Source organism: Eumetopias jubatus, unplaced genomic scaffold (genome assembly GCF_037043125.1).
Source record: "Eumetopias jubatus isolate StellerSeaLion01/CBP00866 unplaced genomic scaffold, mEumJub1_p1.0 scaffold_4, whole genome shotgun sequence".
NCBI lineage: Eukaryota > Metazoa > Chordata > Mammalia > Carnivora > Otariidae > Eumetopias > Eumetopias jubatus.
This window is the reverse complement of record NW_028274810.1, coordinates 142,792,162-142,819,452: the sequence shown is the minus strand read 5'-3', so window position 1 is coordinate 142,819,452 and position 27,291 is coordinate 142,792,162. Positions and strand designations below refer to the sequence as shown.

Sequence of the window (27,291 nt, the reverse complement as noted above, 5' to 3'; positions counted from 1 at the left end):
TTCTTCTGAAAAGGGGGAAAACCAGTTCAGCTGGCCATAGGATGTGAGGAGGGGATTGAAAATTGAAACAGAAACCACAACTTGCAAAATTGTATTATGACTCACAAAAATAGAAAAATTGTACCAAACCATGACATGCAGGACAAACTAATTTCAGACTCTTTAATACCAGCTCATTCAGACCCATGGTTGTTCTAAATCAGACCACAGACAAACCAGTCTAAGAATAATTCCACACAAAGTCCTACGTCCTAAAGACCACTGACTGTTTCAGCAACTTCATACTTTATAAATTCTGACCAATTCTATGACTAACTTCAGTTTTACAAACTCTGTAGATTATTCTTCCCTAAAATCTATCGCCACCCTGTTGAAATGCCCCCAAGCCCGTATGTGCTCCCCCTTGCTGCCTCAAGATAATAAACCTAAGTTTGTTTGACTATGGTGTGTCCCTGGTAGTCTTTGCTTGGTGGACTTCAACATACCTTAGAATGCCAAGGATTTGGCACAGCTCCTGGTATGAAGCAGGCATTCCGTAAATTGTGTCTTGAACAAAAGAACGCAGTAATGAGACCCTTGCTTTTATAACTTAAGAGTTCAGAAGATAATTATAAACAGAGAGTTTCAAAAATATTAGGAGCCACATCAAGCAGCCTTGAGGGGACTATGAATATAATTTTCCAAGCTGCAGATCTTCCAGAGCCATCCTTGACCGAAAATGTGTAATCAGGAATGCTGATGAGAAGCCAGTGTTGGCTGCGCTCTTATACACATCAAGTATAATCCCTGCTCGATAAGAAATGATAAATGAACCAAGGACACAAGGTGAACAGGCAAGTGGACATGGTCTGTGTTCCTACAGCACTGTGCACGGGGCCTTGCCCACAGCAGTTGCTCACGGAAATGTATTCATTGGTTACTGACAGGCATTTTACTCTGTAGGCGATAACTAGCTGAGAGAGAGAGAGAGAAAGAGAGAGAGAGAGCAGGGGCAGATCCTGATAAATATGCCGGTCTAGGAAGCTTCCTTTCTAGAAGCAAGTTAATACTATGAGCTGGCAGCCTTGCAGGAGGTTATCTCAATAACCAGGCCATTAGGAAGGTCCTTGCCTGTTGAGATAACAGTGGAAAGGAAATGAATCTCTTTTGCAAAGCTAGCACCACGGTGACTAACTGATTTTGAGGCAGTGTGGAAGGCACCAGAGTTAAAGAAAGATGCATCAGTGTTTACCACCACGGGATCACTAGAAAATGATCCTGACAGAGACAGAAATAGCTGCAGGGGCGGAAGTGATCTTGGTATCAGCGCTAATGCCCGTTACTATGGGTTCAGGTTCTTAAGTTAAAGAAAGTAGCATGGCCTTGCACTAACCACTTCCTACCTACTCTAACACCCAGCACAGGTCAGGTCAATAAGGGCAAATTAGGTCTTTGTATCCACTTAGAGTAACTATCAGCAGCTTATTGATTCTAGCTACTCAAAGTGATGACCTTCCCTTCATAAGGCATGATCAACAGATTTTTTTTTCTTTAGTTTTGCTCAAAATTGCAATTAAACTCACTTAAGCTTTGAAAGACCCTTGAACTTTAAGCCAATCGACTCCTAGGAGAATAGCTTATGACCACTTTTTTTTTTTTTTTTACCTTTCCTTAACATTTTCATGATATAAACAAATCAGCCACTGTGGCCGAAGACAAAACTGGGCCAGACATTTTTCGAAGCTAAGGAAACAGGAAACATAACTGAGACTGATACTAAACTAACTAACATATATAAGTCAATACTATTTTCAAAGAGCAGGATTTTATTTTTTTCTGGAGCCTTTTAGATGAAGGTAGTCCTGCCAAGAATTCATCACAAATCTGGAAAGAAAAAGTGGGGTTATATAGAAAAAAATATTACAGAAAATAAAGGAGACTGATAGGCTGTCACTGCATCACATTTAAAGATTTGATATAAAGCATTAAAGAGAAATAGCCCACAAGGAAAAAGAAAATCAAATATGAATTTCTTCTCCCAATAATGCAATTTTCTGGGCACTGCTGACTTGTCACTCAATAAAAACCCTCAGCTAAAGAAAACATTTTCAGGTCCTTTTTCTGAAATTGCCGCAAACTCGTCTATTTTCAGCTCTCTTTCTCTGAGCCTCCTAGAAAAAAATTCTTGAATGATCCCAGGGCCAGGTTTGGTTCAAGCTGCCAGAAGCTTTTAAGTTGCTACTTTGCTTTTATTTTCAAATAATCTCCAAATGGGGGTATGGGCTAGAGTGAATGTTTTTCCCCCCAAATGAGCCTTTTTGCCACTTGGTTATCTGGGTCTATTCTCATTAAATAATTCATGCACAAATAACCAATGAACAACTAGAAATGATTATTAGGTAATTACATTTAGCTTCAAGAGAAACAACCTATTAAAACAATAAAAGCATATAATAGTCCCCCTTTATCTGTTGGGACTATGTTCCAAGACCTGCAGTGGATGCCTGAAACTGAATATAGTATCAAACCCTGTATCTACCATGTTTTTTTCCTACACATACATACCTACGATGAAGTTTAATTTATAAACTAGGCACAGCAAGAGATTAACAATAACTGATAATAAAATGGAACAATTATAATAATACACTGCAATAAAAGTTACATGAACGTGGTCTCCCAAAATACCTTACTATACTCATCCTTCTTCTTGTTATGATGTGAGATGATAAAATGTCTATTGACGAGGTAAAGTGACATGAATGACACAGGCCCTGTGATGCCGCATGAGGCTACTACTGACCGGATGATATTCAGAAGGAAGATCATCAGCCTGTGCACCACAGTTGACAGCAGGTAACTGAAACCATGAAAAGCAAAATCACGGATAAGAGGGAACTATTGTACCTGTTCCAATGACCATTTTTAACTCTGAAAATGGCAGTTGGGACAACCAATAACATGAGCTATGCTGGTCCCCCTCCCTCAGGGCCCCTGGAGGTCAAAATGAGGCTCCCCATTATGTTAAAGGTCAGCATGTTTCTTACCACACAATGAGGTTAAGAAAACTTTAGAAGACAGAGTCTTTATGCACTAAAACTTCAGAACAGGCTAGGTGAGTAGTAAGCTTTTAAAGTGATAAGAGTGGCTTTACAGAAAATTAATTTGCTCATTAGTTTAATGCATCCACTTTGCATTTTCTCCAAACCTAATGTCACAAGTAATCATTTTGGGGGCTCAATGGCAATGGACCATTTTGCTGGTTATTCCCAATTCCCCCTCTACGACACCCCTAACCATACTCCACCTCTCCTGCCTGGGGGTCAGGGGCCAGGGGTGGGAGGGTTGTGATCACCTAGACTCCCTGGGCCTCTAACTTCCTGTTGGGTTTGACTAGTGGGGGGCACCAGTCAAATGTGGGAAGGTGGGAGGAAAGCAGTGTGGTGCTATTTTCCCTATTCTCTCTGTTTTACTGCAGTGTCTAACAAGAGTTCTCTCCCTTTCCAGCTATGGCCTCTGTCGAGTGACTCTTCCTCCATAATTACAACCCTCACTGGACTCCACTATCTGTTCCTCTTGTCCGTTCAGCCTGGGCAATGGCATCCCTTTTGCTGTTAGTTCCTGGGTGCTGAAGCACCCCTTGTTTATTCCTGTAACATAACCCACAGGTTTGCAACAGCCCCGTCATTAAACTCTCTTCATTCAAACCCTCCGAGGTAAATTCTGTTTCCTGCTAAGATCCCAATGCAACCACTGTGCAAACTAAATATAGAAGTGTTTGTGTCCTGGCTGAGGATGGTGAGCCAGCACAAGAGAAGACCATTATCTGTGAAAAACATTCATGAGCAAAACAAACCTCCACCAAGCTTTCTGTTTGGGCAAACAATGATTTAATGTCAAGCTTAATGTCAAAACCAGCAAAATATAGCTAATATTCTTCCTTTCTAACTTCTCCTTTTTTGAAATGAGGGGGTGAAATATAACACTTTCATCCCCACCATCAATATACTCCCATTGGATAAACCCCAGGAAAGCCAGTTCTAAAGACTAGAGATTCTCCATAAGTCACATGGATGCTTGAAAAAGATGAGCTTTTATTCCATTCCTATTCTTTTGCAATTAGAAAAAGAACACTGTCTGAATTTTTTTTCTTGGGTGCCCAGAATTCAATTCACTATAGTGTAGAAAGGGTGATGATAATGCCTTTCAAAAACTAGGGCCAATTAACAAAATAGAAAAAAAATTTAAAGCACCATTTTATCCAAATCGTACAAGGTGGTATATGACACTCAAAATTCATCATCAGTTCTAAAACTATATCTCAGATGGCACTTCTTTTTCTTCAGTCTGGATATTTCTTTATTTAGCCAGAGTCTACCGTTCTCTTTATATCATTAACCCACCAAAGGGATATTTGTTGAATTTGCAACAAGCTAATAAACTGTACAGTTTCCAAGGCTAAACGTAATGTTTTTATTGGATCCTCTTTTTTTTTTTTTTTAAGCTATGGGCCCCTAATGACCTAGGAGCTATGAATTAATAAGCAGAGAAGACATTTTAACTCAGGCACCATGAACTAATCAGGCTATCTCTTCTGCATTTTGCTTTACACAGTGCTGGTTCTCACTGCCACCTCTCTCTAAATCCATTCTCCAGACCCATTCTCCACCCATCCCTCCTTCCTCTGTGCCCAGGAACTATGTCGCCCATCCCCGGCCTTCTGCCTCCTTGTGGAGTTCTGCCAATGGGAGGTACCAGCAGGAGACCAGGGTAGAGGTGATGAAGACCAGGGTCCCCCTGCCCCATGTCCTCCGTACATTGGAGTCCCACAGTTCTAGCAGTGGCTCTTTTCTTTCTCAAAGAGCCAATTACACATCCCTGACTACAGCTCCACCTGAGGGGCCCTTGCTCCTCTTGCCCGCATCCCAAAGGGAGTAGAAGCTTCTCCTTACTAAGCATTCCTGGTTGTGTTAATATCCCTTATTTGCTCCTTTCACTGTCTACACCTCTGTAAATAGTACTTTTGCTCAGTTGTCTTCAGAGTCCTGCAGAGTGTGCCTTCTGTTTGCTGCTGGGTCCCTGACGAATAGGAGCATGACTTGGAATGAAAAGCACAAGGTCTCCTCAGGCAAGGGGAGGCCCCCCAACCCCCAGTCCCTATCCCCCTACCCATCCCCACCACATGCTTCTGAACCCCAGGGTTAAAAATGCAGATCTGAAGAAAAGCTGGGAAACCATCACAGAGTCAAGGAGATGAAGGGGGTAGGACAACAAAATGGAATATGGAATGGAATGTTCCAGGAAAAGGATGTTAGTGCAAAAACTGGTGAAACTGGAATACAGTCTGTAGCTCAGCATCATTGCTGATGCTGATTTCTTAATTTTGACAAATATATTCTGGTTATATAAGACGTTAACATTAGGGGAAGCTAGGTGAAGGAAATATAAGAAATTTTGGTACTATCCTGGCAACTTTTCTATGAATATAAAATTATTCCAAAATAACATGTTTATTAAAAAGAAAAAAAATAGATTTCCCAGACCCTGCACCGGACCCCTGAATCAGAATTTCAGCAGCACATACTTAAGCAGGTGGTGCGAGGACTGAAACTTGAAAAGCATCACCCCTAAAGGACTTGGAAACTATTAGTTCTGGTTGAGATAAGGATGGAAAGAATTGTTTACTGATGCTAAATTACAGCATAATTACTTGACTATTTAAAGAAAAGAGCCAACTGAAGCTTTGTCAAAGTTCACCTTCTATCCCAGTTAATTAGAATGATTCATCCCTCGACCAGTCTCTGTATTTAGTTTCTTGCATAAAAACACTTGAAAAGGTACAGGTAATTATAGAACCAAACAAAGAAAGTGACAATAGAGTTCCTCCACGCCCTCCTCCCTCCGAGATCAAGGTGTTTTGCAATGCATGTCCTTTTTATTTCTCCCAAACAAGTTTCCAAGAGGGCAGGGCCAACCAAACAGACTGTGAGTGGTTTTCTTCATCTTTTCCATGGTGGGTTTCTTCAAGTTGATTTTAAGCTCTTCAAGGCAGGACCTATATTTTCAGTGTCTTCTGTGTTTTTCTACAGCTCAGTTCAGTATTCTTCACCCATTACATTAATGGACTGATGATCTGCACTTCCCCACTTATCCACATCACTATTTATTTGAGATAGCCTGTAATTCTTATATTCAACATTTTCTATGCCATTGGAGTGTGTAAGAAGGGGACAGGTAGAGGTGAAAATGTTGTCATTATTATTACTTGCTCATTCACAAAAATGTTAATTGAGCACCTACTATGTGCCAGGCACTATTCTAGGCCCTGGAAATCTAACAATGAATAAAATAATTTCCACCTTCAGGAAGCTTAAAGTCAAATCAGGGAGACAAATGATTAAACAGATAAGTACCAAACAAACTATAGGTTTTCCCTTCCTACCCTCATGCTTTGCCCACCATGACAGGGCAAATGGAATTTGACTTAGGAACAGGAAGAACTGATTTTAAAGGAGACATAATCTTTATCTCAATCCCCTCATTCAAATAAAAATCTCTCTTTGCCTTACAAAGGTTGTTACATAGCTCAAATAACAGTGGATGTAAATGTTATAGAAGATTGCAAAATGTTATAAAAATGTCAAGCAAAACAAATTAATGACTTAAATAGCCCCTGTCCACTAACTCTGTGGCAAAAAGGTAGTAGTTCAGTGGCCTTTCCATTAACCAGAAATTTCAGACAGTAAGATTTTATAAAAAGCAATCCTTTCAAAGATCTAAACTCTGTTGCTTTGGAGGTAGCAATTAGTGAGAATTAGATTAACATCAAAGAACTGCATCAGAGGGGAGAAGTCTCCTGTGAAGAAAGCAGGCCTGGCATTTTATTCATGGTAGACCCATTTTTGCTTCACTCTCCTTGAACAAACAAGGAGGGCTCTGTTACTTCAACTCTTCTCTAACATTGAAAGGGATTTCTCAGCCAGAGCCATTCACATTTCTATTTTATTCAAAAAGAAGCTTCCAGATCAGCGATGAAAGAAAATGTGCTAAAGTCAGTGCTAGCACATATAAACCTGTGAGCAGTTTTCAGCAGATATCTTATAACAGATTATGCTTGAAAGAAGTTTTGAAAATCAGATTTGCTGTTTCAGATAAATATAGTGTCTATTCTCGGCTTCTAAGGTAGAAAATGTTCTATTGGAGCAGTTTACCATCTTTTTCTCTGCCTGGAGAAGTCGATGAGCTTCTAAGGGCTCTCTGGATACCATGGTAACCGCATGATTCTGATCAAGTCTGTGGTGTCTGGGGTACAGGTTAAGGAACCTTACAATGCTACCTAAGAAAATCTGCATTAGAGACACTGCTGGTGTGTTTGAGCTGGACATCTGACACAATCGCCGCAGGTGCACATACGGTTGTGAGCCTCTGCTGTGTCCCAGCACTGGGCCAGCACTAGGGTAACCCAGTGACTATAGGACACCATTGCAAAGAACTCCCGGTGGGTGTGGCACCTAGGGAGCCGCAAGTTCATTACAAAATATACAAGCGTGCATAGGAATTATCTTGTAAAGTTTTAGCTTTTATTCCAAATGAAAATTGTATTCCCTAGTTTTTGCTGCAACTTCAGTTGTGCGAGTCTTTCATGAAGATGACTTCAACTAAATATAAACTGAAGTAGAAGTTAGATGTTGAGTGGGGGAACAGTAAGAAGATCAGAAAGAAGTTTAAGTTGTTCATGTGGGGCTTCAAATGCACTTAGCTGGAAAAATCACAAAAAGGAAAATGAAAACTATTGGCCTATATAAAGAAACAGCATTTTTGGCTTCACCGGTAAGGCGAAATCACATCTGGCATGTGGGACTCTCTGACGTCTACCTAGACTGTCTCCCTGGTAGTAGTAACATTTTCCCTTCACCCAACAGTAATGAACAAATATCCGATGACAGAGACTTCCTCCTCACTGTAGCACATGTGTGGATGCTCACGCCATCAGACTATGCAAGGAATCACTTTGGGGCTCACCAGAGACATGAACCAAAGAGCACATCAATCATTTCCACACGTGTGAAAGAAATTTGATCATTGACCCCAACTGATCTTCACAAAACCCATGAGTGAGCTGAATTTCTTCGGGAAATATTTAGGAAGCACATGCTAGAGCATCAGAGTGAACCAAGAGCTAAAAGAGACACACAAAAGAAACACCAGGCCTGGCCCCTTTTTACCCTTTCATTGAAGAGATAAGAGAGACTTGCAGGAAACAGGTAACATTTTGCTCTATCTCTCCTGCCCTTAACACTCTCCATGTCTTGGTTGACCTCATGGAGTCCTCCCGTCTTTGGTGTCCACCCACCCGCCATGTCAGTTAATCACTTCGTCCATCTTCATGATCCTTCCCACCCCTCCCTACCCACACATCCCTTGGGCTCCTTTCCTTCTGGGCACAATCTGAGATGCTTATGATCTCTCCACAGAACCCTCAGTATCTTTGTCCTCTTCTCTTTTTAACCCTGGATTCATTCTGTATTCTGTGTTCTCTGCTCCAACACTCAACACTCCTGGAGAAAAACCACGTAACCACATAGATGCTTTGAGGAAGCCATGCAGAAAGGACTACTGGAGAATGTTAGCTTCCCAATTTAAAAAGGTAAGTTCTTTGAGGGCAGGAACTGTGTGTCATGCTGTTTTGGTAAGCCTGAGGGCACCCCAGCAGATTTACTAATCCTTGTTGCAAAGCAGTTAATACCAAAACCAAAAACCTTAGGGGGAAAAAAAAAAAAAGGTCCATACTCATTAGACAGATAAACTGATTTTTTAAACTTTCACACATGGTTTACATGAAAATAAACACAGCTATTCCAAAATAAAGCATTCAGTAAAGTAGTTTTAGAAGGTAGTCATACTTAAAAACAGCTGGTAAAAGTTATTCTGTGGATTTCAGTTATTCTGTGAAGACTTGTAAAGCTCTTCAAACTTATTTTATAATTCAGAATAGTTTCTAACATAAGCTCATTCTTCTTGCTAACTAAAGCAACGTAGTAAGATCTTACTATCTCTCTCTCATACTACATGACAAACCACCTCTAAAACTTCACCAAATAGGAGCCATCTTCAGGTCATATCTGTATTTCTCCAGGGAAAAATGGAAGCATCTTTCCATATCAACCAGAAAGGTAAATATCAAAGGAATCCTGAAATAACTCATCACAGGGAGAAGAGAGTCAGCATCCTCTCTGGGCAACAGCCACCATGAGGCATAAAGTTTCAGCGTGACATTGCTGCATGAACAGGGGACCCCAAGGAGCCTTGCGTACTTCGAGCCCACACTGGAAATGTAAAATGTTCTTCCCTCACACCAGTGGCAAACCTGTCTCAGAGCTGGGTGGGGGGGGGGGTGTCACTGCTTTGCCAAGCCAACTGCACAACAGGGCACGACCCTCATACCAGCTTGGCAAGAAGAAACCCAAGTGTTGCCTTGATTCTCCCACAAATGTAATAATATCCGACAAGAGACTGATTGGACAGCACACGATGTCATTTCCTCTAATTAAGGACTGCTCAAGAAAAACCAAAATAGCCACAAAGCACTGTCAGCAAAGCAATCAGCAGCGACAATTAGCTGTCAGCTCACAAGCCTGAGCTGAGCCTTGTGTAGGGAGCTGGGCTTGTCGCGGGTTTCCAAATTGGCATGACAGCAAGAGTCAAGGGTGACAAGGCTGCGAAGAGGGGCCAGAACCTGCTACATACCAGTGGGTGAGGGGAGCAGCAACAGCTTGTTTGTTGGTTGGTGGGTTGCTGTGTGGCAATGGAGGGGATCCTAGGAAGAATCCTACAGGGTGCTTCCGAAGTAGCTTGGAAGTCTGCTGGCTACAGCCCATGCTGCATTCGCCACAAATCGCCCTTCTCTGCCTGGGAGAACGCTACCCACTCTTGACAGTGTATACACGATTCATCTGCACCTCCTTTGCGAGGAATTCACAACTTCAGTACACGCAAACTCTCCCTTTTCTCAACTCCCATAGCCGATGACTGTCTATACTACAGGGTCATTAACAGCAGGAGTTGAGAAAAGTACATAAAGAAACAAATATAATAAAACCGCATCACACTACAGAATAATATATACTAAGATTGTGTGTATGTTTGTGTGCGTGTGAAACACACACATATGTATATAACAATTATTAGGAGGAGCACCATGCCCCCCTCCCCAGCACCTCTCCCTGGGCACATAAAACAAAACGCTTTGTCTTCTTAAAACTACTAGAAGGTGATTGCTTCCCTTTGCTGCATCCCTTCCCTCCTCCTCAAGGGAGTGACTTCTCAAGTGGCTGAGACTGAGTGAGGGAAAGGACTCGGAGGTCTAGACACCCTCCCTTCTACTTCTGGCCTCAGCAGTATTTATTTTTCTTTCCTATGAATGAAAATACTTCAGCAGCAAAAGTAATAGACCTGATTATAGCTGACCCTGACCAGAATTTAAGCCAATGTTTAGCTCCCTGTCTGCAGTCTGCATTTAGTTCTCTACCCATAGCAAACCCATAACAAAGCCAGCAGCAATATGCCCAACTCAAAGATCCATTTCCCAGACTCCCTTGAAGCTAAGGGTGACCACTGACATCAAAGCAGAATTCAGTGGCCTCAAGCAACTGAGACAACTCTTTGTCTGGGTTGGCTCAGCGAGAAGGCATGACCTTGTGCCCTTCTCTGTCTACCTGCTGAGAACACACACAAGATGGCCCCACACTGAAAAAGATATGTTAAAACAGTGTCATAATATTGCCAGAACTCTCTGACTTCATGTCAGAGACAAGGAAAGACAAAAGGAAAGCAGCCACGATGATCCAGTGATCATGGCTGGCTTTTTTACAGTATCAAGGAAAGAAGACAACCTAAGAATTGGGATACATGTAAAATTAACTTGTATTGAAAGCTGAGGAAAAATAAAGAAAATGAGAATTCTGGCAGCACATTCCCATCGCTTGCATCACCGGGTCCTCAAAGTTGGGGAGATTCGAAAGCTGAGGGCTCTCGGCAAGGACCTTCACAGAGGGATGGGTCCTTGCTGGAACCCTTCGGGCCAGGTTTTGAAGCATCAACAGAAGCTTCATGCAGGAACCTATTTCTTAAACTGAAACCAAGGTGGAGAGGAAGGCCAAACTGCCCCTCTGAGGCCAGCTTCTAGGTCTAAGAAATACCTTTATAAGAAGAAACAACAGAAAAATCCCTGCTACAAGAAAGGGGCAAGGTTTTTGAGTGCTAGGAACCAAAACTCAAGAAAGAATTTGAAAATAAGAAGCTTTAAGTATGCATATCAGTGATCACTGTTCAATTAAATTCAGTAATTTAACTAGAAAATTCATTTAAATGTCTTCATTATGTGCACTATGTCCTGGTTTATTCTTAAGGTAGGATTACCTTCATAATATTTTGACTTTGAAGGATTTTAATCTCATTATTAAAAGCACTTTGGCTAAAAGGGAAAAGAAACAGTGATTATGTAAAGCACCACTTCTCAAAGCTCCAAGTGCGGAAGAATCCCTCTGGATCTTGTTAAAATGCAGGTTCTGATTCGTCGGGTCTAAATGGGACTTGCCTCCTGCATTTCTAACCAGCTCTCAGGTGCTGCTGCTGCCACTGGTCCGCAGACCACCCCTGGAGTAGCAAGGATGCAGAGGGTTAAGCATCCAAGCTGCAAGTTGATGTGACTGTGCCTGGGATGCTGGCGACGCATGATACTGCACCCCTAGGTGCTGTGGACATCTGGCGTTCTTCAGGACACTGCACTTCACACCCCTTTTCTGGAAGCCACAAACTTCCACAGGGCCTGCTTGCGGTCTCTTTCTTGTTTTCTTTTCCAGGCCTCCCTTTCTCCTCTCCTTCTCATGAAGACCAGGAGGGCAGGGAGAGGCCATCCTCCTCCTTCCCTCACCCCAGCCCTCAGAATCAAGTTATTCTATTGTGTGATTCCTGCCACTGCAGGCAGTTACTTCCTGAGAAAGAAGAATGCCAACCCCAGAGAAGAACACTTGAAGCCTCTCAGTTTTCCCATTAAGTTTTGGATTGTGGTTTTATGGTCTTCTTTTGATTCGGCTTTCATCCATTTCTGACTGGCATTTTCATTTACCCAAATTTTCCTTTAAGACCAGTGGTGCTTAAAAAGCTGCAATATCTTTCTGCATCCACTGAAGATACAGAAAGCCACAGAAAAAGCTGTATAATCAACAGAAGCGTAACTTGTATTGAGCCAGTCAGAGAGCTAAGGTTACAAGACAGCCAGGTGAACTAATTTAGAGAATGGCATGGATCTCCAAGGACAGACGGGACACACAGACTGTCACCTTTGACAGAGTGCAGTAGGAGGGAGTGGCCATCATAAAAGCAGGGAAGAAGAAAACAGCCAAAATGTTAATGAATTCTAAGGGGCTAGTGTGTGCGAGCATGACAGTATGGAATCCCCGGGAGCCTTTCTCAAGCTTCTTTTCCCATAGGTTTCTGGCGCTACTCCTGAGAAAGATTAAGGCAGGGTCAGAGACTGAAGAGTGATCCTTTAGAAGGGCACAGGCAAGAAACCTGTCCATTTCCCACAACTTTATTCCACATTAAGCAAGAGCTTTAAACCACTGGGAGAGGAGCAGAAAACCTTCCCACTCCCAAGATCCAAGCAAAGATCCACTGATTCTTGAGAAGGGCAGAAGCAAAAGCTATCTGCCCTGATGGAAAGACAAAAAAACTCTCAGACCTAGAGTCTGGTACTGACACAAAGAGGTCTGCTATCACTCAGGGAGGGGCAGGAAGCCCTCTCTCCCCAAGACACCCACAGACACGAGGCAGAGGTTGACTGCCATGAAGAGGAGCAGGAACAGGGACAAAGACCAGGTCCTGAAGTACAGACACACAAGGCCTGCCCAAGACTGAGGCTGGACCAGGAAAACGGACAACCCCTCCACCACAGCCACTGCATTACACTGAGCACAGGGCAAGAAGAGTCTACTTCTAGATGAGCACCAACATGGAGAGAGATCCCTTCAGTGGAGCAGGTGTGGTGGGTCTACTGAAAGCTGAGGATGGATCTTGGACAGTGAGAAAAACCCTCTGGCACACCAGCCACACTAAGCATAAGGTAACTATAGGCCACCACGGGAGAATGCTGGAGTCTGGTGGGCTGAAGATAACTCCAGCAACCAGGAGCCCAGCCCCTCCCTACTAACCACTGATCTTGTCATCTGCTAACAAGATTAACACAAACCCTCACATCAATCACCTTACTAAAGAAGAAGTGTACCATTTCTGGGTAGCAATATTATTTACTTTATTATTTACCAGTTTTCTATAAACAATGTTCAACATTCAACCAAAATTATGACATGTTTTTAAAACTAAGGAAAAACAACCCATTGTCAAGATAGAGCAACTAGACAGAGATGACTCAGATTTTGGAACACTCAGACTGAAATTTTAAAATAGCTATGATTAATATGTAAAAGGTGCTCATGGAAAAGAAGAATAAAATGCAAGAAAAGATGGAGAAAATCAGTAGAGACATGGAAACTATAGGAAACAAAGAGAAATTCTACAAATAAAAAATGCATATCAAAAGTAAAGATTTCCTTTGCTAGGCTGATGAGGAGACAGGACACATTGAAAGAATCGGTAAACTTTAAGATTGATCAATAGAAATTATCCAAAGAGAAAGGAGAATTTTTTTTAAGTATCCAAGAGCTATAGAACAATATCAAAAAGTCTGATAGGCACGTAATTAGAGCACCAGAGGAGGAGGAGAAAGAAAAAAGTGCTAAGGTAATTAAAGAGGACAAAGGAATAGCTTTTTTAACACACAGTACTGGAAAATCTAGACATCCATATAAAAATGTGAACCATGACCTTTACCTCACACCAGATACAAAAATTACCTCAAAATGTATCATATAACTAAATATAAAATTTTAAATTATATAATTTCTACAAAAAAAAAAGAGAGAACATATTTGTATTCTTGGTTTTAAGAAGGATTTCTTAGGACAAAAAACTTATACCCATAAAAGAAAAAAATTGGTAAGTTGAATTTCATGAAAATTAAAAAGTTCTGCCCTTTTAATAACACTTTCAAGAATGTGAAAAAAACAAGTCACAGACTGGGAAAAGGTATTTGCAAGCACATATTTGATAAAGGGCTTGCATCCCCAATATATTCAATTATAGATCAGTAACAGAAAGATAGGTAACATAAGTTTAAAAATAGGTGAACAATTTGAACAGACACTTCACCAGAGAAGATATACAGACGGTAAAGAATTACATGAAAAGTGCGCCTGGGTGGCTCAGTTGGTTAAGCGACTGCCTTCGGCTCAGGTCATGATCCTGGAGTCCTGGGATCGAGTCCCACATCGGGCTCCCTGCTCAGCGGGGAGTCTGCTTCTCCTGCCAACCCTCCCTCCCCTCTCATGTTCCCTCTATCTCATTCTCTCTCTTAAATAAATAAATAAATCTTTTAAAAAAAAAGAAGCACATGAAAAGGTGTTCAACATTATTAATCACTAGGGAAATGAGAATGAAAGCTACAATGAGGTACCACTGTATACCAACTCAAATTGCTAAAATTACAAAGCCTATTAATACCAAGTGCTGGGAGGCTGTGGAGCTAGTAAAACTTTCACATATTGCTGACTGGAATGCAAAATGAAATAAGTCACTTTTGAAACAGCCAGAGGGATTTTTCTCAAATAATATTAAACATACAGTTGCTATATTTACCACGTGATCTAATAATCTGACTGCTAGTAACTTAACCAAGAAAAATGAGAACATAAATCTATCAAAGACCCATTAACTAATGATTACAGTAGCTTTATTCATATAGCCAAAAACTATAAATAACCCAAATGTTCATCAACTGGTGAATGGAAAAACACATCGTGGTACATCCACACAGTGGAATTCCTCTCAGCAATAAAAAGGAACAAACTACTGATACAGGCAAAAACACGCATAAATTTCAAAAACTTTATGCTAAGTGAAAGAAGTCTGAAATGAAAATCTACATACTCTACAACTTCATTTACATATTATGAATAAAGAAAAATTCTGGGACAGAAATCAGATCAGTAGTTGTCAAGGGCTGCAGGTAGGGAAAGTAGATCTACTACGAAGGAACACTCTTTCAGTTGTTGGCTATAGCATTGTGACTGTGGTGGTGGTTACATGATTGTATACATTTGTTGAAACTTATCAAACCATAAATTTCAAGAGAGAGAATTTTACTGTGTTGATTATTCCTCAGGAAGCCTAACCAAAATAAATAAATAGATAAATAGTACTATGGCCAAAGGATGGTGCTTGGTCAAGTGCGTATCCACATAGGAAAAGTTAATCTTGACCCTCTCTTTCACATCATACACAATAAAATCAACTGCAGATATATTATAGATCAAAATGTAAAAGAATAATATAGCTTTCAGAAGGAAAAAGAAAACATCTTTCTGATCTTGAAATAAGGCCAAGATTTCTTAAATAGGACACAACAGTGCCAACCACAAAGGAAAAAACAAACAAACAAAAAACCAAATAATTTGTACAATTTTAAAGGAATTTCTGTTCATTAAAAAGAGAGTGAAAGGTAAACCACAGGAAAAAGAGAAGATATTTACAACTCATATATCCCAGCAAAAGCTCAAATCCAGAATACATATTATTAAAAATGTCTATAAATCAATAAGACAACTCAATTTTTTTTCAAAAAACATGAATAATCACCACAATTTTTTTAATATTTGAGAAGGACTTCCATAAAACAAGATATATGAACAGTCAATTAACATATGAAAATGTACTTAACTTCACTGGTCTATAAGGAAATGCAAATTAAAACTACAATATGATACTACACACCCACCAGTAGAGCTTAAATAAAAAAACAACCAGTCAAACTAACAAAAACAGAAAATACCTTGTATTGGAAAAATATGAAAAATCAGAACCATCACATATTCCTGATTGAGATGAAAATTTTTAAATCAATGCAACCATTTTGAAAAATTCTTTCACAGAGTCTGCTAAAGCTGAACATATACCTACACCAAGACCCAGAAATTCCCCTCTTGCATACAAAGCCAACAGAAATGTGTGTATGTAGCCAAAACCAAAACTTACCAAAACTGACTCAAGAAGAAATAGAAAATCTAAATAAATGAGAAATTAAAACAGTAGATGAAAATTCTTCCCTCAAAAAAATTCCACACCCAAACCGTTCTAGTGTCAAATTTCATCACACATTCAAGTAGCCAGTAATTCTAATATTTTGAAAACCATTCCTGACAGCGAAAATACTAGGCAGGAAAATTTTAGCCAATCTCAGGACTATAATTTAACAAACTACATCTCACCGAGTACAACAAACTACATCTCACTGAGTACAAACTACATCTCACTGAGTACAAAAATGTATCATGACCAAGTTGGTTTTATCTTAGCAATGCAAGGTAGCTTAACATTAAAAAATCAATTAATGTAAATCACCACGAACAAAATTTTTATTAAAGGATAAAAGTCATTTGATCACCTCAGGAGATTAGCAAATCATTCAATAAAATTCAATGTACAGGTGAACTAACTAATTTACTTTTAACAAACTATGAGTAGGAAAGAAACTTCTTAATCTGATAAAGAATATTGGTAAAGTACCTCCATCAAATGATGTACCATAATTGATTTGATACAATTTAACTACTCTTGGATGTTTAGAGTCTCTCCTCTTTGTTTCATTTGGCTATTATAATTTATGCTGCGATAAACATCTTTGTGCATGTTGATAAAGTTGCCTAACCTCTCTGTTCCTCAATTTCCTCATGTACAAGATCGAAATAAGGCAACGCCTGACTCATAGGGTTACTGCAAGGATTAAATAAGATGTTGAATTTAGGTCTTGGGGAGTCTTGGGAGAGAAGCGTGGCTTATCAACCTGAAAACTCTCGTTCTGTATTTACCTGGTGGCAGATTTCTCAAAGCACGCTGTAGGCTCAGGTCAGAAGAAGTCACTCTGTTGAAAACAAAGAAAGTTATTGTCTTAGGTTATCAGGAACTAAGGATAGAATATCTGAGGAGTGCAACCAGTGATGGGAACTATCGCTTGCTCCAGAATTCCCCTGCATCATTTGACAACTTCTGCCCATTCCAACTTCCTTCCCTCGAATCAAGTGAGGACGGCTACTGTCCTTGACCTACAGCATTCCATTTTTGCACAGCAGCCAGAACGACAATTCTAAAATTTGAGCACGACATAGTACACCCCTCCTGAAACCCCTTCCACAGCTTCCTCTTACTTTTGGGCAACCTCCTCGTCATGTCCTATAAAGCCCTCCATCATCTGAGGCCCACCTACTTCTCTAGCTTTGTTTCTCACCTCTGTACCACCGTCCGTTCTCCAGCTACACCGCACTTCCTTCAGCTTCTCCTTCTTTGCCACTTCCCTGCTTTCATACACACTGCCCTCTCCCTCTGCCAGGATTACCCCTCCCCCTTCCCCGCTCACCTCTACCTGACTAACTCCTACTTGTCCTTCCATTCTACACTCAAGTGTCACTTCCTCAGTCAGCCATCTGCTCCCCTTGACCATCTTAAGTTCCCCTATTTACAATTCCAAAGAAGCCCGCACTTTTCTGTAATATCATGCATGCAACTACTAATTCAGTAGATCTTGTCTTCCCTGTGAGCCCAGGGATCGCGGCTGTTTTGTTCACAGCTATAACCTTATGCCTCGTCCAGCCCCTGGTCTCACAGTAAAACTTAATAAATATTCATACAGTAAAAGAATTTCTAAACTCATTCCTCACCCCTAGCTTTCTAGCTCATCTTTCGATTCATGCTGCTAATTTAATAGACTTCCTACTTTCCTACCACATATCATTGATGGTTAAGATTCACTGATGGTAAGAGACAATGCTGTTTTATATGACAACAAGGAAGAAAAAACCAGCTGCACATTAAACTGTGATACACTATGATTTAGAACTTTTATTTCATACTTACTGAAAGAGCTCTACTGGACTTATGTAAGGCCTGGGTTTTATCATATCCATAAAAAAGGAAAACATGAAAAGTGGAATGAATTGGTTAGGTATGCAAATTTACTTTGGTTTAGGTATTCGCATTCAGAAGCCACTCTATGAATCACATTTGACACAATATTCAGGGAGTGTGTCTTCCCCCACAATATTGTCCTCTCTGCCACAAAGAGCTTTAGTAATGCAGCATTTCCTAAAAAAGTGCTCAAGTATTATATTCAGGATTTTCTTCTAAGCTTCTGATACTTATCCACAAGTGTTGGCAAGAAAATCTTACTAATAGATGCCAGAAGATTTCAGTCAACACTGAGGACTTGCATTCCTTTCTCAGATGGTCATCAAATGGATCACTGACTGAAACAATAGGGGTTTCAGTTGTCTTGTCAGGCTACCAGAACTACCAAGTTCACACACGCCCAAGCGATGCAATTACAGCACAACTACCACCTGACCAACTGCAACAAAAGATGCTTTTGGTTGTGGGCACATTCTGGTACCAGTTTCAAAATGTGAGAAAAATAAAACTTGTCTTAGAATCAGTGAAATATGAGAGGTTAAAAAAAGACCTCAGAGAACTTAGGAAAGTTCATAAAAGGAAGAATGCAAATTCATTCTCTCTCTCTCTCTTTTATACACTCACACACACACACACACACACACACACACACACACACACACACACACACACAAGGTCAAAAGCATGACCAGAAATGTTGACCAGTCACACACATTGAAGTAGGGAGATGAGTGCTCAAGGCTCTGGGCTGACAGCGGGGATTAAATTTAGCCCCCCTCCTCCAGCCAGGCCCTGACACAGGTGCTTCCCCAATGGACTAAGAAGGCATTTCCTGACTTTCCACTAGCCCAGCCACCCCCTCATGGACAGAGTCCTCCCCGAGGCGTGTCCTTTCCCCAGTGACTTTTTTAACCTATTAAAATACCTCTTTTTTTTTTTTTTGCTTCTTATTCTGTGTGTATGATTAAAAAAATAAGAGAGAACTGAGGGTTGCTGGAGTGGTGGGGGGTGGGAGGGATGGGGTGGCTGGGTGATAGACATTGGGGAGGGTATGTGCTATGGTGAGCGCTGTGAATTGTGCAAGACTGTTGAACCACAGATCTGTACTTCTGAAACAAATAATGCAACATATGTTAAGAAAAAAGAAAAAGAAGAAGATAGCAGGAGGGGAAGAATGAAGGGGAGTAAGTCGGAGGGGGAGACGAACCATGAGAGACGATGGACTCTGAAAAACAAACTGAGGGTGCTAGAGGGGAGGGGGGTGGGGGACGGGTCAGCCTGGTGATGGGTATTAAAGAGGGCACATTCTGCGTGGAGCACTGGGTGTTATGCACAAACAACGAAGCATGGAACACTACATCAAGAACTAATGATGTAATGTATGGTGATTAACATAACAATAAAAAATTAAAAAAATAAGAGAGAAATCTACCCACTTAACAAACTTTTGCTGTATAATACAGTTTTGTGAACTATAGGCACAGCGTGGTATAGGAGATCTCTAGAACTTGTCCATCTTGTATAAATGAAACTTATATCCATTGAACAGCAACTTTCCTTTTCCACCTCCCTGAGCCGCTGGCAGCCATCACTCTACCTTCTGCTCTATGAGTGTGAATACTTTAGACACTTCTTATAAGTGGAATTATGAAGGACTGGCTGGTTCATCCATGTTGTTGCAAATGACAGGATTTCCTTCTTTTTAAAGGCTGAATACTATGCCATCATATGTATATATCATGTAAAATACCATCTTTAAGTAAAAGGACAATTCTTAGAAATGTGCCATCACATTAGAGCAGAGCAGACTACAGCTGCCTCATCCCCAGGCCAGCATTCCAGGGTCCTGGGGTCTCGATTTACAAATGTTCAACCATGGCAGGGAAAAGGAGCAGAAAAGAGATACCACCGGAGAAGCCAGTGGGCCGCTCTGTACGCCAGTTTCTTCATCTGTAAAACAGTCATATTTAGGGTCCCAGAGATTACACACTCAAATGGGAGTTTTAATGAAAGGGATTATTTACAAGTCATGGACAGGGTTAAGGAAAACTGTCAAAGGATGGTGAAGTGGGTACCTCCTAATGGCCAAATCCAAGGAGAAGCCAGAGGGCAGCTAAGCACACAGATGTGATCCTTGGAGATCAGTGTCCCAGGGCTCAGAACAATGTGGAGTAGGGGGAAGACTAGATCTGGGAAGACAGAGAAGACCCAGCACACATCATCTCTGAGTTCCCATAAAATTCCAATATTCTATGACCATTTTGGTACAGAATTAAGTTTTGCTACAGCAAGAAAAAAATTCTGTTTACTCCAAAGATTTGAGGATAATCCACCAGGATGCATTTTCTTACCATTCTGTGTGCTTAGCTCAGATAACAGCACTCATTTATTGCTCTTGGAAACAGCTCAGATTGAGAACATTCTACTAAACAGTCCCTGTTTTCCTTTAACTGAGCTCTTACAAATGTAGCAGGATTCGGCTTTGAGCTAGTAATTGATGTTTCGCCCTCCTCGTCTTATCCCCTGAGACCCACCCCCCCTTTTCCAGAAGGAGGATCCTGTAGTGTCCACCGCCTCACAGAAGAGATGTTCCAGCAGGAGCAGAGAAAAGGGTTTTGGCTTTCGAAACCCCAGCACTTAGTCTCAGAGCACACACAACAGAGCCAGAGCAAAGCTTACCACCTGCTCCCGCCCCTCCCAACCCCACACCCAGACCATTATTTTGTTGGGGGAAAGTGTAGAGAGAAAGGATTAAGCAGACATTATGTTTCCTGAGCGCAAGGCTCCCGAATCCTTTCCCCACAAGCTGAGACAGTAAATGGTAAGTTTCCCTCTTCTCACTCAAACTCATTTTCAAGTCTCCCATGCATTCCGTGGCTGGGCCAGGCTCCAGGGACTACCTCACCTACCCCACGCCCACCCTCCAGTGGCAGCAAAGTCTGCAGGTCTCGGGAGTCACAGGGGTGCTCAGTCCTAGGACTCTAGTGTGAGATTTTTAATTTCAAGAATCAAGGATCCTTTCAAAAGTTTCATTTTGATAAATGGTTGCTTCTGGAGAAGTTCCTGGTATCATCCGTTCCAAGGGCTCAGGCAAAGAGGCTGACCAGTTTCTAGCATCTCTCCTTTCCTGAACTCGGAGGCAATGCCATGCTCCAAAGTGCATGGGGCTTTGCTGTAACTGTTCTGCAGACATCCAGCTGGGCAGCACCGGCCATTAGAGAGATGTCACACGGTGCCGTGAAAGCTCTCTCAGAAGAAAGGGGAGTCACACTGGGTTAGAATGAAGACCCATTTGGAAAAAAACAAAAATAAGTTTGCTGAGTAAAACATGTTGTTTCTTCTTTCAAAGGAGTTAGGTTATTTCCAAGTGGCTTCATAACGTGAAAAAAGACTAACTTTTGGCAAATAGACTAAAAGGAAGAGGGAGGCTTCCATTCTGCCCATTTGGAACGGGGAGTCTAGGGGGGCTGGAGAGTTCAATAATTATCTGGATGACTGTGGCCAAATTGTTTAATCTCTCTGTGTCTCATTTTTCTCATGTGCAAAAATGCCAGGGTTCAGATTAAGTTAATTATTGAGGTCCCTTCCAACTCTAAGAATATGTGACTTTCAAGCGGGAAAGGAACTTCCCAGTTCAGAGTCCAAAGATTTGCTATTGAAAAATGAAGCAAAGAAAGAAGAAAGAACTACCATTATCAGGCAACGAGGCCATAGTCTGACAAATAACAGAAAAGAAGTGCTCTGTGGATCCTGTCACTTGACATGTTATAGCTGCATTCCCATCTTGGATGATACCATACGAACGGGCTACCCCATGCATCTCAAGAATGTCCCGACCATATTAGGAATTCTCCTAAGTGGCTCCACTGTGACATTACACAGTACTGTTCCTGACATGGCCATTTCAGTCAGCTTCAGACTCAACTCTAGATGAAAATATTATAGTTGGATGATTTGTCAAGTGCTAAGTCTAATCCTTGCAGCTCTTTTTTCAGAGTCCATAAAAAGAAGAGTGCCAGATGTTATACTTGTGTATTTAATGGGAAACTGAATGGGAAAAAAACAAAACGCAGCAAGCCTAGTTGTAATATTTAACTGTTTTTGAAAACCCACCATCTAAACATACCAAAAATAACATATTTTCACAAACTGTGACAAAGTCAAATGTCTCTCAAATGCAAAAAAATAAGTCTGTCACGAGCCATTCAGAATAAAGCAATCTGTCAGTTGTAAAATGCAAGTACTCCTTTATAAGTCATTTGCATGCTTCCAACTCTTTCAATAAATACCATGTCAACATATCACATATATTCAGAGAGAATTTCATCTAAATCAGAAAACACTAACTAATCGGTTACTTGGGTAACATCAGGCTGGATCTCCCACAAGCACTTAGCACTTATCAGGGATAAGTAAACTCATCACCTATTGCCCCAAACTGTTCCCCTCTTGATATCCCCTTCCACTGATCACACAAGCCAGGAACCTGAACATTATGTAACACTCCTCCTCTCATCAATAACCAAATTCTATAGATTGTGCCTGCTGAGCATCTTGGTCCCCTGTTCTCTATCCCTACTGCCACTGCCTAGGTCAAGCCTTCACCCCCTATCTACTGGACAATTTCAAGGTCTTTTAGCCTTCAATGCCTTCAATTAATTCATCCATCCTTGCCATTTATATTTTTCAAATACACATTTGATATGTCATTCCCCTAATCATACTCACTCTTCAATGGGTTACTTAGAGGAAGAATTTAAATTTCAACATGGTGCCCACCCCCCCATACTCCATGCTCCAGCCTTGTCACACTGCTTACAGTTTTCCATTGATTGTGATATCCAGGTGTCTGTGTTCTCTAACCAACTAGCCCCTCCCCATCCCACCTCCAAAAGTGTCCATCTAACAATTCTGCTTCTTTCAATATGAAAACTCCTCCCTGGGACAACACAGTCTGTCCCTTACCTCTCTCTTCACCTGACACCACCCTCCTTCTGCATTGCTCAGCTCCAGCTGTACCAGCCCTCTGGAGGGTCTGCTTCCCTCCTCCGGGCAGCCATTTGCACATGTGGTATGCCCTTTTCTAACTACTCTACACTTGCCTAACTTGAACTCATTCTTTTGGGTTCAATGTGACTCTCTCTGAGAGACCTTCCCTAACCTCCCAAAAGAAAATCTGGTTCTTCTGCTACATACTTTGTAGGCTACTATTCTTTTCCCTTATCATAGCTGATGGTTATATGTTTATTATTGTGGTTAATTCCAAGCCCATCATCCTCAAGGGACACTTACCTCTGTGAAGTAGAGATGGTCAGGTCCAAAGTTGACTCCCAGAGGCTAGCACAGTGTCTAGCACACAATAGAAGTTTCTCAACCAATTCACGGTACTGCCAGCTTCACTTTACAAAAGTTTCTTCCGTTCTTCTTCAAGCCCCCCACCTAGTGGGTTGGGTGGGCAATAAGGAGGAACCTTGGCCTTTCTAAAGCCTTAGGAGCAACTTTCAAAGCACCCACCTTTCCTCCCACCTCTCCTTTACTCCAGCCCGTAAAGTCACCTCAGATTCTTTATCAATTATAAAAAGCAAGGAGCAGACCTGGCAAAGATGGAAATTTCTTCAGAGAATCGGAGAGGAAGAAGAAACTTGAGTAGGGAAAAGCAAAATTCTCTGAGGAAGAGATGGAGCAGAATTCCAAACATTGCATGTTAACAGTATGTGTTGCTTACATGCACACATTGCACGTGCGCACACACACACACACACACACACACACACACACACACAGAAGCAGAGAGACTGCAGGATTAAAAGAGGTAGAAGAGACACAATGGATCAAATGGCTTCTGGATCCAAAACCTGCTTAAAAACATTTCAATATGGAGTGTATATTAGATGATTCTGGAATTATTGTTAATTGTCTTGGGTATAAATCATGACATTGCAGTTTGCAGAATTATGTCCCTATTCTCAGGAGAAGCATGTGGAAGTATTAAGGATGGAGTATCATGATGTTCTTAACCTATATTCAAATGGATCAGGAAAAGAATGTGTACATTTATAGATCAATCTTGCTTAAACACAAACTGAATCCAGTGTGTGTATCTATGGAGAAAGCAAGAGAGAGAAAGCACACAGAGCAAAATGAAGAAATTGTGACTATGTACTATTCTGTCAACTTTTCTGTAGGTTCATTTTAAAAATAAAAAAGAATGAAAAATAAATAAATAAGGAAGGAAAAAAGTCCCTTTTATGTATGCACTAAATATTCTCCTTTGAAGTTCTAACTGCATTGACCTAAGGGGGAACAATGCCCACAGCCCTTCATGTTGAGAGAGATTGTTCATTAAGCCCTCAGGGAACCCAGCCTTCTGATGGAAAAGTAATAGCTTCTGGGCAGTGCCAGTAGAAGGACAGGCCTGAGAAGAATCAAACTAATCTCTTCAGAATTTCCTGATGGCCTCAGCACAGTGGCCCCGGCACAACGCAGTCTCCTTTCTGTGAACTTCTTTGCCCTTATACTGCCCCTCCTGATAAATGACCAGAGATTCAACATGGGTATGAATGAAGCCCTAATCCTCCAGTTACTGATTCTAAGAGTGACTACTTAATTTATGATTCATGTGAAGATACTTTGGAGAATATAAGGGGATGCCAACCAGACAGGGTGCTAGGACTGTCCCAGGAAAACTGGAACTATCTCAGGAACATTTGGACATAGGGTCATCCTATATATCTTCCATGAGCAGGTGTATTAGACAAATACATAAATGATGGCAATAGCAATATTAATTTAACCATATAACAAAAATAACACAAAGAAACTGCCATCCACAAACTGCTTGGGAGTTCAAAGGTAGAAATAAAGTAGTTCCTTTGGAGGAATCAGGAAGAAATTCGTGAAGGAGCAGCATTTCGAATTGGCCTTAAAACAATAATTGTATTTCTGTACATAAAGATGGAAGGGAAGGTCATTCCAAATGGAAAGAATTGTATGAGCAAAGGCCAAAGTAGGAAAGCGTGAGGGTATACCAGGGATATGGAAGCAATCTAATGTAGCAGATCTGAAGAGGTGTCCATAGGAAAGACAGGAGATGAGCCTGGAGAGGTAAATTGAAACCACAGTGACAAGTGTGTACTCAGTCCACTAGGCAACAGAGAGCCATGGAGGGTTTTTGAGAAAGACAGTAATAAGGCTGTGGAGGGCCTTGAATGTCAAGCTAAAGACTTAAGGCCAGAAAATCAGATAGATCTTTTATTGAACAGTCTCCTACAATAAGAACACCCATAAGTGTAAACCCGTATTAGCCAGTCTGCAAACATGAATGATATAAACCAAAAGAGAACTGTCACAGTCACTGGTATCATAAGCTTCTTAAAAACCACCTTTATTCTCTCTTGTGGGTGGTTCTGTTTCTGTCTGCTGGGTCAAGTATTACTTATGTCAAATTTTCTCAGCAGCCCTGTTTCCCGAAAGCCAGTGTCACAGAAACAGAAATGAGAGAGTTAAAATGTTCTGAATTGTCCAAGCTCAAGAAGATGAAAACTGAAAGCACAGCACTTGTGTTAAAGAAAAAGCAGTTACCAAAAGAGGAGGATTGTGATAAGTTCCCTTTGAAGATGGGAAATTACATTTTGAAGGCAAAGCTAATTTTAACGCAAGTTCTTCTACCCCATACAAAAAAAAAGCCTGAGGCAATCTCATATTTAATAAAATTAAATTTTTCCCCAAAGGTTAATTTATAGATATTTATTTCAGGGGGGAATAATTAAAAGACAATGTTTCAACTGTTTTCAATTTTATCCCAGAAATTTGACTAGACAAGAGAACATGCCTCATAGAAAAATACGTCATTCCAGAGAAAACTATGAATAGCAAATCTTTCCGGAAAAGGTGAACAACACCAGCAAAGCAATCTCATTTCCAGAGAGAATGGCCCAACAGGAAGCCAGTGCTTTGGTCCCTAAATACAAAGCCTAGAATATTTGTAAACAGAAAGCACATATTCCCTTTATATAGAGCATGTCCCCTGTTCAAAACCTATTCCTTTGTCAGTTTAAGCCATAAATGAATGAAGAAAAGGCTGGTCTAGAAAGTAATTCTTGAACTTGCCATCCATGGAATTTTATATCTACAAGGACATCCAGGGAAAGTAAAGAGGAGCCAACTTTACAAGGCTGCCACTGGATTTTGAGCTTTCAAAAAGATAATTGCAACTAAATGCAGCCCATCATATGTGCCTACATCCATAAGTCACACATGCATATACACCTGTGGAGGATGAAAGGGGACAAGTTCATTATTTTGAAATGTGATAAATAAAGAAGAAGAACCGAATATTTTTCTTGTCTCTCCTATATGAACTATATACCACTGGGTGACCAAAAAGTAGAGGAAGGGAAACAATCCTTTATAAAAGTACTCCCCTTGATAGATGGGGGAAAAAAATAGTCTCAACTAGAATATCACCATTTTACCAATCCCAATAAATAAGTAAATCCAAGCATTGAGCATCAACAGTCGTTAGCCAGACAGAGATTATGCGCTTCCTGATGGAAGAACGCTCCTCTGATATTGCCAAAAAATTGTACCTGAGTCTGATCAAAGCTTGAAATCCAGCTACCACACTGCAGGAAAGAGAAAAGTCAGAGGAACACAGTGAAATGTATCAGGACTATGCAGTCAGCAAAATCCAGACTGTGAGAAACTCTACAGGTCAGAGGGTTCAATTCATCCACACCCAAACTATACAGAAAAGAAAAAGATAGAGCAGGAATCTATATGAAAAGAAAGGTGCATCAATTTTTTAAATGAGTGCGTATTTCTAAAAGTATTATCTAGTGATACACATTTGGGTGATTGCTATACAAGTCTGAATAATGGTCACTTATGAAGGAAAGTAGAGGGTCTATGATGGAGAATGGGCACATGGAAGGGACTTCTGGAGCAGGTGGCAAATTTCTATTTCCTGACTGGCGTGGTCATTACAAATATTTTTGCCTTATGGACATTTATTAAGCTATACATTTGATTTGGAAGGTGGAGTGTCTTCCTGTGCTTTGTTTTACAATAAAGTTGATTAAATTTTAAAAAAGAAGAAAGAAATTTCCAGTAAACTCCCTGGAAGCATGAAAAAGCATCTAAAGAACCACCCGATGTTTTCCAAATTTGGGGTAAGTATGATAGGTAAATAAGGCAATAATGATTCCTATTGGGGCTAAAATCTACTCAGTACATTTC

The 27,291-nt window shown here is 40.8% G+C and overlaps 1 protein-coding gene across 6 annotated transcripts in view; it reads right to left on the bottom strand.

The window, feature by feature from the left end:
* NCALD (neurocalcin delta) overlaps window positions 1-27,291 on the bottom strand; it is a 369,810-nt gene that overhangs the window by 240,152 nt on the left and 102,367 nt on the right. For all 6 annotated transcript variants that reach the window (XM_088022775.1, XM_088022776.1, XM_088022777.1 and 3 more), the window contains one exon: window positions 16,962-17,014. The gene's annotated coding sequence lies outside the window, so the exon portion shown is untranslated. The remainder of the gene's footprint in view (window positions 1-16,961; window positions 17,015-27,291) is intronic.